The sequence below is a fragment of the Spodoptera frugiperda genome, chromosome 2 (assembly GCF_023101765.2).
Source record: "Spodoptera frugiperda isolate SF20-4 chromosome 2, AGI-APGP_CSIRO_Sfru_2.0, whole genome shotgun sequence".
NCBI lineage: Eukaryota > Metazoa > Arthropoda > Insecta > Lepidoptera > Noctuidae > Spodoptera > Spodoptera frugiperda.
Window position 1 is genome coordinate 1099737 of NC_064213.1, and position 16510 is coordinate 1116246.

Genomic DNA, 16510 nt, shown 5'->3' on the forward strand with positions numbered 1-16510 from the left:
ATTAAATATTCATAGCGGGAACCGCGCGTTGCTAAGAAAACAAAAATAGCCAATAAGTACGAAGAAATCGATATAATAGAGTACAGTCGACAAGATAATCCGCTTACACACTACGTACCTACTTAGAATTTCTCTCCGAACATTAATATTTTATAACAAAGGAATTATTTATATTTACCTCTCTATATAGGAGAAAATAAAAGAGGGATTTATGTATTCCTATCGATAAATTATGTACATAATAGATGTTTGATGTGGGCTTTGGGGCAAACGTTTGTAGGTCTATTTATTTTAATGATTTAGACACGTGTACGGATAGGTATTATGAATATGTACATATGTATATTTTAGCTTTTATGACCCCACCTAAGTCAGCGCCCACGTGGTATTAGGTTATTGTGGAAAAAGGAAAAAATAATGTCTGTCAATAGCTCAGTATTATAGTTAAAGAAAACAAACTTTCTCAGAAATATTTATTAATAAATACACAAAATTTTCCGCTAAGAAAACATACTAATCATCGGAAAATTCTTATTGGGAAAACACGATACATTTTACCTAACCAATTGGAAATTCTAATTCTCATCCGTCAATGCGACATGGGTACATGACAAATGAGATTTCCTTCACGTAGGTCCCTTGCTATCTCTTTTTAATTAGTTTCCTAAAACTGTACTAAGAATAGAATAGATGTCGCTAAAGTGCCTAGTGTTGGGTGGAGGAATTCGACAAAAGTTTGGTAGATACGTTTCAAAGTGACTTACAAACAATGTAAGGGGCTGAATGTTTTCAGTTGTTCTTCAAAGGACTTTGTCTGAATTTAGTGCCTACTTTGTGTAGCTTTGTTTTATTTTAAGGAGCTTATTAAAGTAATTTTGGTTTGTTTAGTACAAGGAATCTGCTAATTAAAGTTCTTTTAATGGACAGAAGTTGGGTTTTCTTTTAAAGGATAAGGATATATATTAGGAGGCTACATATGTGTATAAGATGACTAATTTCTAAACATAAGTAGCGTGAACACACTATATGTAAGAGATTGGAAAATAATGCCTTTTGTAGGTACTAAATTCGCATTTTTGTAGGTACTAGTTTCTGGGTTTGTAGGTACTAAATTCGTCTGAATTTCAGAATTTTACATGGAACAATGGCCATCAGTTCTCATCACACTGTTTTTAGTTTTGACCCATTGTAAGCTTAGTACTTTTTTTCTGCTAAAACGTACTCAACCCGGGCAACTAAAAGCATGCCTATAAATCTATAATACAATAAATATTTCAGCCAGTCACTCGTGGGACTAGGGACAAGCTATTCTAGGTTTCCCTAGCTCAGACAATTACACAATCACGTCCCAGATATTTCTAGGTGTTGCAGCCATTTCTGTCGCTCCCTCTAAACTTTAAATAGGTATGACCCACTTTTGGCCTTTATAACCTGATTCGCTATATTTGACTCTACCCCGAATACCAGTTACCTTGGGGTCTTTATATAACACTTTAAATGTATTGACATTTTCCACTTTTATAGGTGGCTGACGCGATCTGAATGTCGTTTTGTGCAGTCTTTAAAGATATTGGTTTTTGGACCGCCTGAATTAGAATAGTGGCTTGGCTCATCTTGTCTGGTCGTTAATGCAACTTTGTGCAGTTATGGGTTCAATCATATTTCGATTTTTATTTCTGTCTTTTTACCCCTGTGAGTCTGCAATTTTGTAAGAATTTATGCAATAGTTTTGTATTCAATTAAATTTTTAGTGTTAATAAAAGTCAAAAATAATAAAAATGTTACTTCGTCTAAAGCCACTGTTGCCACCTGTACTTTAAAGGCGACGTGGCCCTTGCGATCTATTAAGTAATTTTCGTATCATCAATTCATATGACACGTTTACCTGTACCTCCATTTTGCTATCAATAATAGATGTAGTAATGGCTAGCTTCGGCTGTAATGACGAATAATAGACCTAAGAACTAGGGCACCTTTGTTCTAGAAACTTCACTGAATAAAAGAATCACGATAATGTCTTCGCATAATGGCTCACCATCCATTTTGTATGAAGACTGTGTGAAATTATTGGAGACTTAATTGTCTGCCGCATAATTGCAAGAAAGGGGTTTTGTTTTGAATTTATTACTTGATGCAGTATTTTTAAAGTAGACTTTTGTCTTCGGTTCATAATTATCAACTGCTATCCCTTAAATACTTAGGTTTAACTCTTTATCGGACTTCGGGCTTTTTAACTATCTTCCGTGTCTACTACACATTTTTTGACAAACGAAAATGTTTTTAGAGCTTCAAAGACCTTTTAAATTATTTAGGAAATACACTATGATGATGAATTAATATTAGTAAACGACTAATCTTAAATTAATCTTAACGAATGATCTTAAAATTCGTCGAAGTACTATACAGATTATCAAGCTACAGGATAATTCATATTTTTAATAGAAACTAAAGCTTACGGTTTTGCAATACAGTTGAAAATCCAAAAAGAGTTTGGGATAGCTTTATATGCTGGTATCTCGAATTAGCTACGATTTCTTTCAATGGTAGAACGTTTTATAGAAAATATTCAAAGTAAATTATTAGCACGTTAGCATCGAAATGAGACAGGGACGTAGGCTCTCGGTTTCCATTTCCGATCGCTTCGTAATGATGTTTTCTTTTCGGATATTTTCCTTAATAGCTACCAGGCTAGATGGAAATCCGCTTAATAGACTACTCTTCAAAAGTATTTATGAACATTGTTTCACGTAAATTGATATATTTTGAAAGAAATTCTGTGAAAACATGAGGAATCGAGAATTATGAAGAGGCTAATTAGGGAGTATCTATCGATACCATGTAATCAGCTTAAAGGCTTTTACGTTAAGATTGTAGGAGATACTTGTTTGGTAGACTATTTATTCACAGAATGTAAGTATCTACTCCGGAATCTTGAAAAGCGAGATTCTTCGTTTCATTGCAACCTTCCCTCACCTACTTCCCTCATTGCTAGACAGTCGTGATCGCAGATTTTATCTTCACAACCTCGTTCCTAAATAAATTAAATTCCAGGCTTTTCAGCCCCATTAAGTTTTAGCAGTGCTCTCTGACGTCTTTCGAGACGTTTGTGATTGGCTAATGTCGTCCGTACTCAGCCGTGATTGGTCAATAAAAGTTTAATCTCGCACCAGATTGGCTGTGCCTGTTATGTGTTTTAGTTTACGGGATACAACATTGATTCTTTATTAGGTCGGAGAAATGTAGCCTATAATGAAAAAGTTGGATGGGACGAGGAAATTTCAAAGTGGTTTGTTATTGCCTAGTGATAGAATAAAATACTTTGTTGCTTATTATATGTTAGGTAGTATTGCTTAGCCTACATACCTAAAGGGACGGATAACGACCGCTGTAGGTCGACAGTGATATAGGTTCTAATATTGAAAGACACAAACTAGACTAGTAGGCCAAACAAATTATTTCTTACAAGTACTAAGGTTCACCTACTTAGGATTGTCATGTTGAGGCCACGATAAGGTAATACCAGATCGATAAGAACCACGAATACATCAAATTAATAATTCAGTAATCAATGCCCGTCACTAGACTGTAGCTGACTAGAATTTAGAGCTACATGCAAAGGTTTAAGGAATGTACTTTTGAAACCTTAAAAGAGGAAGTATTGATTCTAAGCACCTTTTTTGATGACGGAGGAAACCTTCAAAAGGCGCCTAGCTTTTTGGAGAAAGAAACTAGGTAGTATGGGTAATCACGTCACTAAAACCACCCCTTTGGTCATCTTCAGCGCTGATAAGGGGCACCCAGTCCTCTAATTAGACCTGTTCCGGAGCCCCTGTTACGGATGTGCTGAAACAGGCGTTGCACCAAAGGATGATTCTAACCACCTAACAAAGAGGGTCATGAAAATTATGAATGCGTAACAATTAAGTACGAAAGATGTTAGCCCTATCAAAACCTATTCTCAAAATGACCAAAAAATCTTCGAATGTCCTTGTATTTTGCCAAAAAATCGACGATGAAAGTGACTACGAACGGACAGACATTGAATGTATATGTCGGAGGTTCAGTGAGCGGTTCAGGACACAGTAACCGCGACTTGTTGCTCCTCATTACTTATGTAGCACTTGTTCCAGTCCACCAGAAATATGGCTATTAAAATCTCTTTCAAGTTTTACTTTGTAGCTCGAAATTTTGGAATGAAATTATGAATGTGCATTTAGATGGTGAGACTGTAATTGACTTACTTGTTTTAGTAGATTATGAATGAGAAAATATGTTTTATTCTCATTGTAATAGATTCGATATTAGATTGGTGTAATAATAGACACATTATTAAATTTATATATTCTCCCATTTTAATGTATGTACATCATCCAGACAGACAAGCTATCTAGACAAGAATTATTTGTCCAGCAACATGAAATACAAAAATCTAAATTATGACTTTTTCAATTAATTCCTTTGAAGCATTTAAATAAAAACATTCACGACCTAATCCGAGGAAATGACAAAGTCAGAAGGAAATGGAAGACTGAAGTCTTTGATTACTCAATTTTAATTAAAACGAACATTATTGCAGTGTGCAGTAAATTGTGTTATGTCTCTATAAAATCGGTGGTGTGTTTCCTATCTCTGTTGTGCTTGCAGGCTGGGTGTACTCGTATCTCGCTCGCACGTACGTCACTGAGCCTGGACAGGCTTCGGCTAGGGGCAAGCTACATTGATTTTATTGTGATTCGGGTATGTTCGATACCCCGATGTTTGGTTATTGGACGTGGCTTCCAAACGGCCACTGGCTGTCAGTTTCGGCTTTCAGAAACTTGGAGGAAAAGGCTCGGCTTTTGTATGTCTTCTTCGCTTTGTTATTTTACCGTCTGTGTCTCGCAGGCTTCGTATAAAGGGTGAATCTTTTCTATTTCTATTTTTATATTGAGTTTTACAAAGGCTATTGTTACGGTCTGGGTCTATAAGAGAACAAATTTATTTTTTGTTTACCTAAATTGGGCGCTTCTAAAAGAGACTCGATCTAAATGGCTTTCAATTTGTTTCGTTGATAGAAATTTGTCTTCTCTCCTTCTGTAGTAATCTAATAAGAAGTTATTTCCTTTTTACGATGACTTCTAAGATTCAGGTCTTGAGTTCTAGTTCCATCTAACGAATCTATTTATCGAGTTTTCATTAGATTGATTGAATGTCAGGATGAATTTAAAAATTGAATCAAGGAAAACTTGTTGCTTACTTAATTTCAAATAGAGACGATTTTATGTAGTTTTCATACGAAAATGAATTTGCTTAACCCACAATTTGTCTACGAAAAGCATATAATATCTTTCAATGGTGAAAGATAACTTTTCATCCAAATACCATCACAACCACAAGTCACAATCAAAACACATGTTGCATCACTTAGCACATGCCACAAACTTCTTTTGTTGACATCGCATTTCCATTGTTTCATTCCCAAAAATATCGACGTGGCAACCTTTACCATGCAACGTCACGCCTTTTATCTCCGAAAGGGTAGGCAGAGGTGCACATTACGGCACATAATGCCGCTGTACAATGTACACCCACTTTTACATTTGTATTATTATATTTTATACCATTATATATTATTATATAACCTTTACTAGAATATTGGTATTGTAACATTATTTCGTCAGATTTTAATCTCGCCGTGACCCAATTGCTACAGGGCTACAGTTTCAGGGACACAACTAAACTGGGGTTCAGGGTTCAGGAAGCGTTGCGTTATTACGTTACGTACAGGGGTAAAGTTTTTTCCTTTACAAGCGCTCTTGCCTTTTTGATTGAAAATAGTTTTATAACTTCTTAAGAAAAATATAATGCTGAAGGGTAAATATTATTGCTATAGGTATCATTCGAAAGCAGTAATTAGATGTAATCTGCATTGAATAACATTTAGATGCATGACGATCTAGATTTCAAACAACTTTTAAGTGATATTATTCTAAGACCTGGTATATTTGTGATATTTTCCTTATAAATATGGCACTATTAACTAAAATAAAATAAAAACAGGATGTTACTAACAAACTTATAGTTCTTGAAACAACAAGTACGACAATACTTTTTTTTGAGCGGCGAAAATCATCAAATGTCGTCTTCCGCCTTGGACGAGGCCAGAAGGAGTGTCACACTCTTACTGACTAAAACCAGCCCGTTCCTACTCCTGCTTTTTGAACCGGTACGACAATAGGTCCATACCTATGCTCTAACAAAACTTCTCACACAAATCAAAGTGGACTATTACGTCGCATCCTTAATCTGCATCTATTGGCAAATTGGTTTCACACACAAATCTCCACGTGACAGGCCTCACACTTGTCACGCTGCATCCTGACCTACTAGGCTGGCCTATTATCCTATCACGGCTATCACCCTTACTAGGCGCATCCTGTGCAATGGTATGAGTGGTCCCAATGCACTGCATTCTTATGTAATCTACTGCGCAATTGGCAATATTACATCGCAATTTGTATTGCGTAATGTTACACCATTTTTCGGAAATATTGTTTGACCAGAAATAACTTGGTTAGTACCAAGTACCGCTTAGATCTTCATTCTTTAATTAGCTACAATTGAAGAATACTTTCCAAACGTTTGCTGACTAGATTTGAGTGACACCCTATCAAAAGGTGATCAAAGACAAAACTTAAATAAAACTAAACTATTTTCGACTATCCAAGCAAAATTCTTTCACCCACATTCTCCAATAAAGACCAATAAGCTCCAATATCCTGTGAACCCATGCAGTTCCCTGGAAGTCCCGGTTGCATCCTGCGCAGTTTAGGCGGCAACAACCTTGTGTGCCCGGGCGCGGCGAGCGACAACCCGGTCAAGGCTGCTACACGTCAATAAGCCGCTTCCTGCGGGAAACGTGCGTACTTATTGACATATAGCATCTCGCAAATAGATACAATAACTATCTACTATTATAGGCATGTTTTTTCCTTAAAAGGGTAACCTATTTACAAGTAAATATTTGTAAGTTACATGCTGTATTTATAATAACATTCAAATAGCTAAAGTCCTTTTGGTATGCAACACTAATAACTGATTTCATGGGTTGGGCAAATTGCTTTTAGCTTTCGAGTTATCAATAGGTTTTCAGTGCATTTTTTGGAGATCTGGTGTTTCTTGAGAGGAATAAGACTTCTAATGTCTTAAACTTCAGATGGGCCCATTATGGCTGATGCCTGAACCGGTCCGAATTGGATGACTTTCCACCCCAAAAAAATATCTTAAACATCACTACAATTTTGTGTACCTAAGACATACAAATGTTCCCACTCTCTTAATCTATGGAATAGTTGTTTCTCCAAAAGAATGCAGTAAATAACCGATCAGCTATATTGAAATAATCGTCGGTAACACCGCGGTATACCGTTCCGATGACATTTCGCAAATATCTCAGCGAACTGCCTTGTGGTTATTACTCATTACGCGAAATCACTGCGTTCTGTGTAATAAGTGAGTTGCATCGGTTTATTTTATTAAAAGAAAACATACTTTTAAACATAGAGATGGTTTTAAAACACCTTCTACCTACAGTCTTGGAGTTTTTTTGATGGTTTTTAGATGTGATACCTTTGAAGACTGGCATCGCTAAGAAAATAGAAGAAATAAGCAAAAGTAGTAGTAAAATTCATGTACATTAGTGATTCCCTACCCAGTGATTTTCTAACTTGGCACTTAAAAAATCACTTAGCGCGCCCAATTCAAAGCCGGAAGCCCACGAGGTCCCCCAAAGGAGCTTACCCTTCGGCTAAATGGAGCTTTTTTCATAACGATGTCGCTTTTGAGAATTCATTTATGCCGTGAGCTTTCGAAATGAGAAAAATGAGAACATTTTTTTCTTTTAGACTGCATAAATTGTGTGCAAGGTTGAAATAGAAGATAGAGTAGAAAAGAAATAGAGGGTCCCTGTGAGCATTAAAGTAATGATTTGGTGTTGCGGTTTTGTTTTCTCCATCTATTCATAGTTTGTAGAGTTTATCTTCGGTGATGTGAGTGCGTTTAAATGCATATTTAGAAGTGCAATCATCATATTTTTAGAATTTGCGTTACAGAAATGTAACCATCAACGTTTTGCATCAGCACCCAAATTCCCAGCAACTGCACTTACCATACAGTCAGCTCCTAACCTATAATAAAATAAATACAATGAACTGTCGTCGGCGGTATTTCCGAACTGATACGACCTTCAAACCTTCAAGAAAAGAGCATACTCCTTTTTAAAAAGCCGGCAATGCACCTGTAACTCCTCTGGTGCTGCGGGTGTCCATGGACGGCGCTGATCGCTTACCATCAGATGACCAGTCTGCTCGTTTGCCACTTATTCCATAAAAAAAAACATACAATCCATATAATTTTATACAAGCACTTTTCTAGTCACACAAGTCCTAGTATAGGTCATGTCCATCAGTAGGTCGGAACATACTCAGCCGCAGCTAGTTAGCCGGCTTAACGTCAATCATAATTCCTGTGCGCCCCCTGTCGGCACAAATTGACGTAATCACAACACTCCACATATTACAGAGGGGCTCTGACGTTGGAGATTTATCAACTGGAATCACTCTGTTGTTTTATATGTACATTCATATTTAGGTGATTGTGGTTTCGTACATTGCTTGTTTGATAGAGAGATCTCCTTTTAAAACAAATGGTTTCGTTTTTATGTTTCTGTGTGGTATAAGCCGGTAAACGAACAGATAGATCACCTGATGGTACAACACATCGTTGCCGGTACGTTAATGGTACATTGTAGTGTTTTTTTTAAATAAGCCGGTTAACATAGCCGTGCTGCTGGACCTTTTGGGAAACACCAAAGGCGTTAAGAGTGCGTTGCCGAGCATTTCGAGGATTGTGAAGATTGGAAAGGGAGTAATTGGGTCTCCCGTAATTTGAAGTGTTACTTCTGATATAGTTTCATCTAAGAATTCCTAAGTACCTACTTGCCCATCATAAGTAGGTTATATATGTACGTTAGTATAGAAACCTCACCACAACCTTTAGGTCACACAAACCAACTTGTGCCAACTCCCGACGAAGAAACCGCAAAAATTCCAAACGAATAATTCTAAAGGAACTTATACAAGTGCGTTTAATAAAACGACCTTTTAAAAAAATTAAAACAATACAATTTCCTTCTAGAAAATTCTTTGAAACAATCAGTTTGTGTACACGTGCCTTACAAATAAAACACGCTCGATTTAATTGGCGCAATCAAAATACTAGCAACAAAACGTGATTGGGCTTTACATAACTATTCTGAACATTAACTATTGCACTTCTGTAAAGTAAGGTATGTGCAGGTGATATGTGAATCTGTTCTTTCTCTGATCCTTTAACTGATGATTCGGTTTGGATCTCCGTCAATCAATTGAGAAAAATTTTGGTTATCGATCTTAAAATTTAGCAATGAAAATGTATTTTGTCAAATACCTAGTGGTCATGATTCTATTCCGAACCATACGTTTTGTCTGAAATTATGCCTAGTATTAAAAAATTACCGGAGCTGCGAACTACCTAGCAGGTTACCGGGGCTCTGGTTCGAAAAGCAGGACTAAGGATGGGATGGTTTTAGTCAGTACAGGTCTGACACTCTTCGCCTCGCTCAAAGCGGGAGAAGTCATTAGACGATTTTCCTCTCTCAAACAAAAAAAGTGTTAAACAAGCAGCTCACAATAAGAAATAATAACTGCTACTGGCACATACCACTTAAATTAACCCTTGTGAATATAAAACGTGATGACTGTTAGAATTTTCATAACACCTACCTAATTCTTTACGGACCGTTGAACTCAGTTCGCAGTAAAATCATTACCCCTTAACAATGCATCGCCCAATCAATTGTAATCCGACTGGAACTCACACAATACATCTAAACTATAAACTCAAAAGATTACAGTCTCAAACTTCGTGATTACTGAGCTGTGACTTCGAGGTCACGGGTTCAAGTCCCGACAATGACCGGTTCGTTCACCTCACCTTACATCATTATTTGGGTTACACACCAAAACTATGAATGGTTGCTGTGTCTGAGCATTGAACCTCCACCGTGTGAAACTTTTGCATGTTGAAACCTTGGTGGTCGGTTGTTATATGTTTTGGTTATAACTTACCTGCACAGAAGGCAGTTGCTGATGCTTACAGTATACCACACGGTTACATTTGTAAAGAAAAATAAATCTTACTCAGGTTAAGAATTTTCAAAATGTTATTCTAAAACTGACTGCCTCGTTGGTCGAGTGGTCACAAGTGTGACTGCCGAACAAAGGGTCTCACGTTTGAGTCCCGTTGGTTGGCAAAACTTTACTATTGGGTTTTTCGGTTTTTCGAAAATTTCTTATGTAGCAGTAATACGGAGTCTGAAATTGTACCCAGTATATGGCTCATCCCCTATTATAACACATGGGACTTATAATACAAATGGTAAAAAGTGGGTATACATTGTATAGCGGCATTATAGATGTTGTAATGAGCATCTCTGTCTTCGAAACTTACTCATAAACCAAAAATGACACAACATGACAAGGAAACCCCCATGTCTCATACTCGAAGCATTCAAAATAGTCACACACAACACATCCCACAATAACATATCAGCCACCAAATGTCACCTTTGACAAATTATTATCCTAAACTCAAACCGCCATCTTGACATCAACTGTCACTTGTCACTATTGACAACATAATGTCAAATGTCAAATTCTAAGCTTCAAATTACTGGGCAGTGTTTCCCCTGCAGTACCTACGTAGAGTCTTCAAAAGGTCGCGCACCATACATTTTATATAAGCTGCCATCCGGTACCTTTTACGGTCTTATGCAACATTGGCGTTGTTATACATAAATTATGGCTGATAGGTAGTTTACGAGCATTAGAACTAGCTATTTCCTTTATTTAGTGATAAGCTAGGTCATTTGGTACGTCATTGTTTTAAGTATGATGGATGAGTAATAGCCGTCGTTTTCTAGAATTTTCTACCGTTTCGAGTAATATTTTATGGTGGTATTAGGTTATTTTCGTGTCGGTTCTTTAGTACATATATGGTTTGATGATACTTTGGATATGTATCTATAAATGTGTTGACTGTAACTTACCATTTATTGTGAGCTAATGGTACTTCCACTTTTACAGAAAGACAATTTTTTATGGGGGAAAGTCATCCAATGAATTTTCCCGCCTTTGGCGAGGCGAGAGGGAGTGTCAGACTCTTACTGACTAAAATCCACCCCGTTCCTACTTTTGCCCTTCGAGCCGGAGCCCCGGTAAACCCGCTAGGTCGTCCGCAGCTCCGGATCACAGAAAGACAAGTTAAAGGCATGTTTTAAAGAGTTAAACTTAATAGAACTTGTCGCAACTTAACCTACGGCACACTAGGCCACGTGACCAACAATGTGGACTACATACCAAATCCAGGATCACAAATGATTGAAAGAGAAAATGGACCATCAATATAACATACCAGAGTTCACTTTTACTTACCATCAGCATGTGTGCATACGTTACAACCTCTCAAGCAGTGCCCACAGTGGATAATGTATCATCCAACACGTGCTAGTTGCTAACCTAAAAAGGCTTTTATCTAATTTAGGTCGCGCTTTCACGGCGGGTCGGTACCAATATAGTACGTATCAAATTAGTTGGCCAGTCAAAGTGGGAAGTGGGTTTGTAGAGATATGGAAGGTTGAGGTTAAGGTTATTTTTCGTGTATACTAATGTGCTTGCTATTGATTATGTTTTGGTCACCACGTGGAGTGTGGGAGAAGGGGACATGTCATTTTTCTGATCCCCAAAAATCATTAAAATCCATTCTCATGGAAAAAAACAAATACCAAAATGAAAATTTTTCTTTGTTCTGTTCATAATTTCGTTTACTCTTAAGTTTTCTATTTCTAGGTCCAGACACAAAGCTTAGCAAGTCTCCCTCTATAGAAGAGATTTGCTGATTTCCATCCATTTGTTTGACTCTGTTAAAAATATAAACCTGTTCTTATCCCTTTAAGAAAAAGGAACAGAACATATTTATTTGGTAATATTAACATTAAACAATATTTACAGTTTAACTAACACAAGATCTAAGTACTTATTAATAAGGTTTACAAAGTTAGGAACTTTCCTTCCGTAGGCCTTAACGGGGTCGTAGACACGTGTAAGTGGGTAGCTGACTGTTATAACTAAATCTTCACCATACTTATTTTAATAATACATCAAAAACTTCCATTCGCCCACGTCTACTTTCGTACTTGTTGATCAGATTAATCGGAAGTTTGCTTTACAAAATATCATCAAAAATTGTTTCTCTTGAATAAGAACTTAGATTATACGGTATTGCTTAGATTAAAGTTTGTATTCGTTGTTTGTGTTAGACATATCAACTAGCATTGAACATCCTATTGCCTAAAATCAGCCAAAAATCAATGTTTCGAAAATTCCACAAACCGCAAGCCAGAAATAGACATGTTTCTTCCTTACTAGGATTGAATAATAAAAGACAAACCATTGAGATATAAAATAATTACTAGCCAAAATAACCATTCAAAATTTACAAGCAAAATCCGTTTCCAAAAGCAGTAATGTTACGTTACTACATCCGATCACTAACCCCACGACTATAAAGGCAATACAAAATAAGATTTGAATCCAAAAATACATAAAACAATGAGCAACTAGGTGAGTGTTGCCACACTAAACGAAAACGGTGCAACGCCCTTCAATAATGGCATGCCGACCTTTCGCACTGCAATGAATATTTATGAAATGCACAAAAGGGCACTTAGATCCCCTACATTTAGCTTATTTTACTTACAAAGTGAACTACTGACGCCGATAGACGCGATTGTTTAGCAATTTAATTGCCCAATAAAATGCCCTAAAAGTCTCTTGTAATTGAGTTGAAATGAATCAAATCAGAGAACGAGGTTTATCGAGATATACTTCTGTATTTATGGGTGATTCTGGTAGTAACTTCGATGTTAGCTCTAGCTTCAGGTTTTATTCAGAATTCTGGAAAATATCTAAAATTTTATCCAACGGCTAGCAAGCATTCGTTTCCTTATCATATAGTCGGTTGGAGTCCCCCAAGGTCCTATCTTTTCAAAATATCTTTGAGGTCCAGTAGACAAATTATTTGAATATTCAAAAACGCTCAGCAAATTGTAATACAAGTGCAGACCGACCCTACAGCTACTCACCACATTTCTATTAAAAGTAAAACAGTAACACAATTTCGTGTGAAACTGAGAACAGGTGAAACCGCATGGAAATCCATTCATGTTTTAGTTTCCAAACTGAATTTGTAAGCAGAAATGGGATATTATTTTTTTCATACCTTTTTACTATTTATTTACTTTTTTCGATAAATTAAAACATGAACCGAAGTCGTTTGCTTTACATTTTGTTCAGGTTTAACATTATAATTTAATTATTACTAGACTAATTCGTTCATCTAACAGTAAGGCAATGTAAAAAGAGTAAAATCATTCAGTAGGCAAAATAGCGAAATAATCATTACCAAATTATGCTACTTGACAATCATGTGCCAAGAAATTTATGTATGTAGATTCTTCACGAGCAATAACTGACGTCGATGTCCCATATCGTTAAGAAATTCATAGTACATATAACCTAGTTAGACAAAGACCAATACATAAATAACCCATAACAATATAATAAGAACGTCCTAGAAACATGAAAACGGTCGACCTCCATCATGAAATTATAATTTTCCGGCAACTATCCGCGGTTTTAGATTTGCATAATAAGTAAAATTGTTACACTAACAATATTTATACCACTGGCTATATTTTGTGGAATTATTTTGGTAAGTCTGGTAGAAACAGCTTTATAGGACTCTAGGGTAGCAGCTTTATTAGAGGTATCCTCATCTTTGTACGAACAGTTTTGTATTAGTCTCACGCGACTTATAGCATCAGTTGGAATCTAAAGCTAATTTGGTTTAGTACTCTTCAATTTATGATCATCTACTGCTGATTGTGAATTGTTGATATCTGTTTCTATTCCTATTAATAGTTGATCCAGTTTGATCTTCTATTCATTACCTTCATCGTGATAAGTTATCTTACTCTCATGTCTACAGTTTACTGTTCATGAAACTGTTCTTTTGATCTTAAGAGAATAATCGATAGCAACATCATCATTAAACATAAATGAATCGTCGTCGATTTCTGTGTGTTCGGTATTAGACCATGAATCAGCCACAGCTCCTGTATTGTGTTGGGCTTTGTGTCCGTTTGTCTATCCTCCATTGTTACAATGGAAAGCTGCGTACAACCCGATATGTATCTTTTGTTACGTTTTTAATACTATGAGCCGCTTACCAACCAACTGTATGTGGCATTATATGGAAAATTTTATTCATCTCCTTTTGTAATGGTCGGATCAGATTTATTTTTGTAACTGGATTCTAAATTGAGTTCGTGTTTTGTTGTTTCTAAGGCTTTATATATTGGAAATGTTTTATTTTTCATCTTCAGCGCTTTCGATTCGATCAATCCTAAGTATCTCTTTAATATAATAATAGAGCTCTTCGTAAAATACGACCAAATATTTATTGCCTTTCAAATAAATCATAGTATATTCTAACTTGGGATCTGGCATAGAAATTGCTATTTCTGCTTTGTTATTCTAGGGTAGTAACATAATATATCTATTCTCTTTGTTATTTATTTATTCAAATATTTATCAATACTAGCTGTCTCCTGAAACAGCAGAAATATACTCTTTAGACGGTCTATCTAGTTTTTCTTGAACTTGGGCTTTACTTAAACGTCTTAAACCAAAAATCCATGCAATGTTTTTAGTAATTTCTCTAAATATATACAAACAGAATTTCTCTTCTTTTTTTAACACGTCTTCCAATATAGAAACATCTTTGATGCGTCGCAAAGATACACTTGATGTCAATATTTTAAGCTTCTAATCTTATAACGCATGGTTTCTATCAGTCTGTCCGTCTGGCGACAAATATCTGGTTTGCGTTTAATATGACAAGCCTTTGATATATTGTGGAGTTCGGATCAAAGTCAAAATAAAAATAAAAGCGTGTTTGATTTTGTCTTTTTCTAAAATATCTAAGTTTATATAAAAAATGTGTTGTTGTGTGTTTATTTTGTTCTCATATAATAATTGTGTGACCTCTAGATGCCATTGATGTGTAATACGATAGGTATAATTACTCAGCTACTAACTACATAGTTGCAGTAAAAAACAGTGACTAAATTATGTGTTGCTTGATTGTATCACAAGTGAATTATGTTATTACTTTATTAGTATTATGTTGCTTTTTATTGTAGGTACCTCTTAAAGTTAACTTATACGTGAATTTTTAGTATTTCATTTCATTTTATTAAATACAGTACGAAGTTATTTTTAAATTATACGAAAACGCGTATAACCGTTGTCTAAATTTTCTTTCTTTTAGAAAAGAATTTCAACAAAATAAAAGGCGAAATAATAATATAACTAAAGAAATTAACTGAAAATCACGGTTTACTCCATACGTTTATGGAGAAAAAATCTACTAGTTTCGAGTCATAGAGGGACTCTTTATCATGAGCAGCGTGCGCAGTCGCGACGACGTCGCGCAGCCTGTGTACGTATTGTCGCCATTAATCTACGTGAGTAAACCGTGATTTTAGTTAATCTCACGATAGTTGTTATAAAAATAATTAAAGAAATACTCGTAGCATTGATGATGAAAATGAATGCTACATTCATTTTATAAAATGAATGCTGCTATTATTTCTTTGGTAAAAGTAAGGAAACTTTTAAACTAAAGGGCATCCGCAACTATCCCAACCTATGATTATAACATAAATACCCTAAAAATACCTATTGCTAACAGAATTCATTTTCACGCAATTATCAGACAATTAAGAGATATTACTCACAATTTTAAGTAGAAATTATCCAATTCAATACAATTACTCGTGCGTTATACTTGTAATTGCATAATTGTCTTTTTTTTAAACTGTTGCAGTAGTTAATGCTTAAGGAAACGATTTACTAATGTGTCGAGGTGTGTTTTAAGAATCTATTAGCAGTTCATTTACCTTTGAGTAACAGTGCAGGGCTTGTATTCTTAATGTATTGTTTACATAGGTGGGTCTCGTGGATAGGTTGCGATGATCGAAACCTGTGTTGAACCAGGTTAAGTTGATGTTTATTTTATATTTGTTTTACTCTTAGAAACGGGTTAAAGGATAGTAAATAATCTATGTTGACTGGTATAGTGTATCCTGTTTTAGTGTCGAATTTTATTTAAATCTATTTCATTATTTTAGCGTAAAACGTTAATTGAGTTTTTCATTTCAAACTTCTTCGTTTGCGGAGAATAATGACTGCTGAAAGAATTTGTTCAATTTTTTTCCTTATTTAAAAGTATGTTACTCCTTAGAACATCATCTACTTGCCAATAAAAGACCCGTCCAAATGAGTTCAGCCATTTCAAAATAAGCCGGAAC

At 35.7% G+C, this 16510-nt stretch overlaps 1 protein-coding gene across 2 annotated transcripts in view; it reads left to right on the top strand.

The window, feature by feature from the left end:
• LOC118269399 (uncharacterized) overlaps nucleotides 1-16510 on the top strand; it is a 101757-nt gene that overhangs the window by 7360 nt on the left and 77887 nt on the right. The gene's annotated exons all lie outside the window — the stretch shown is intronic.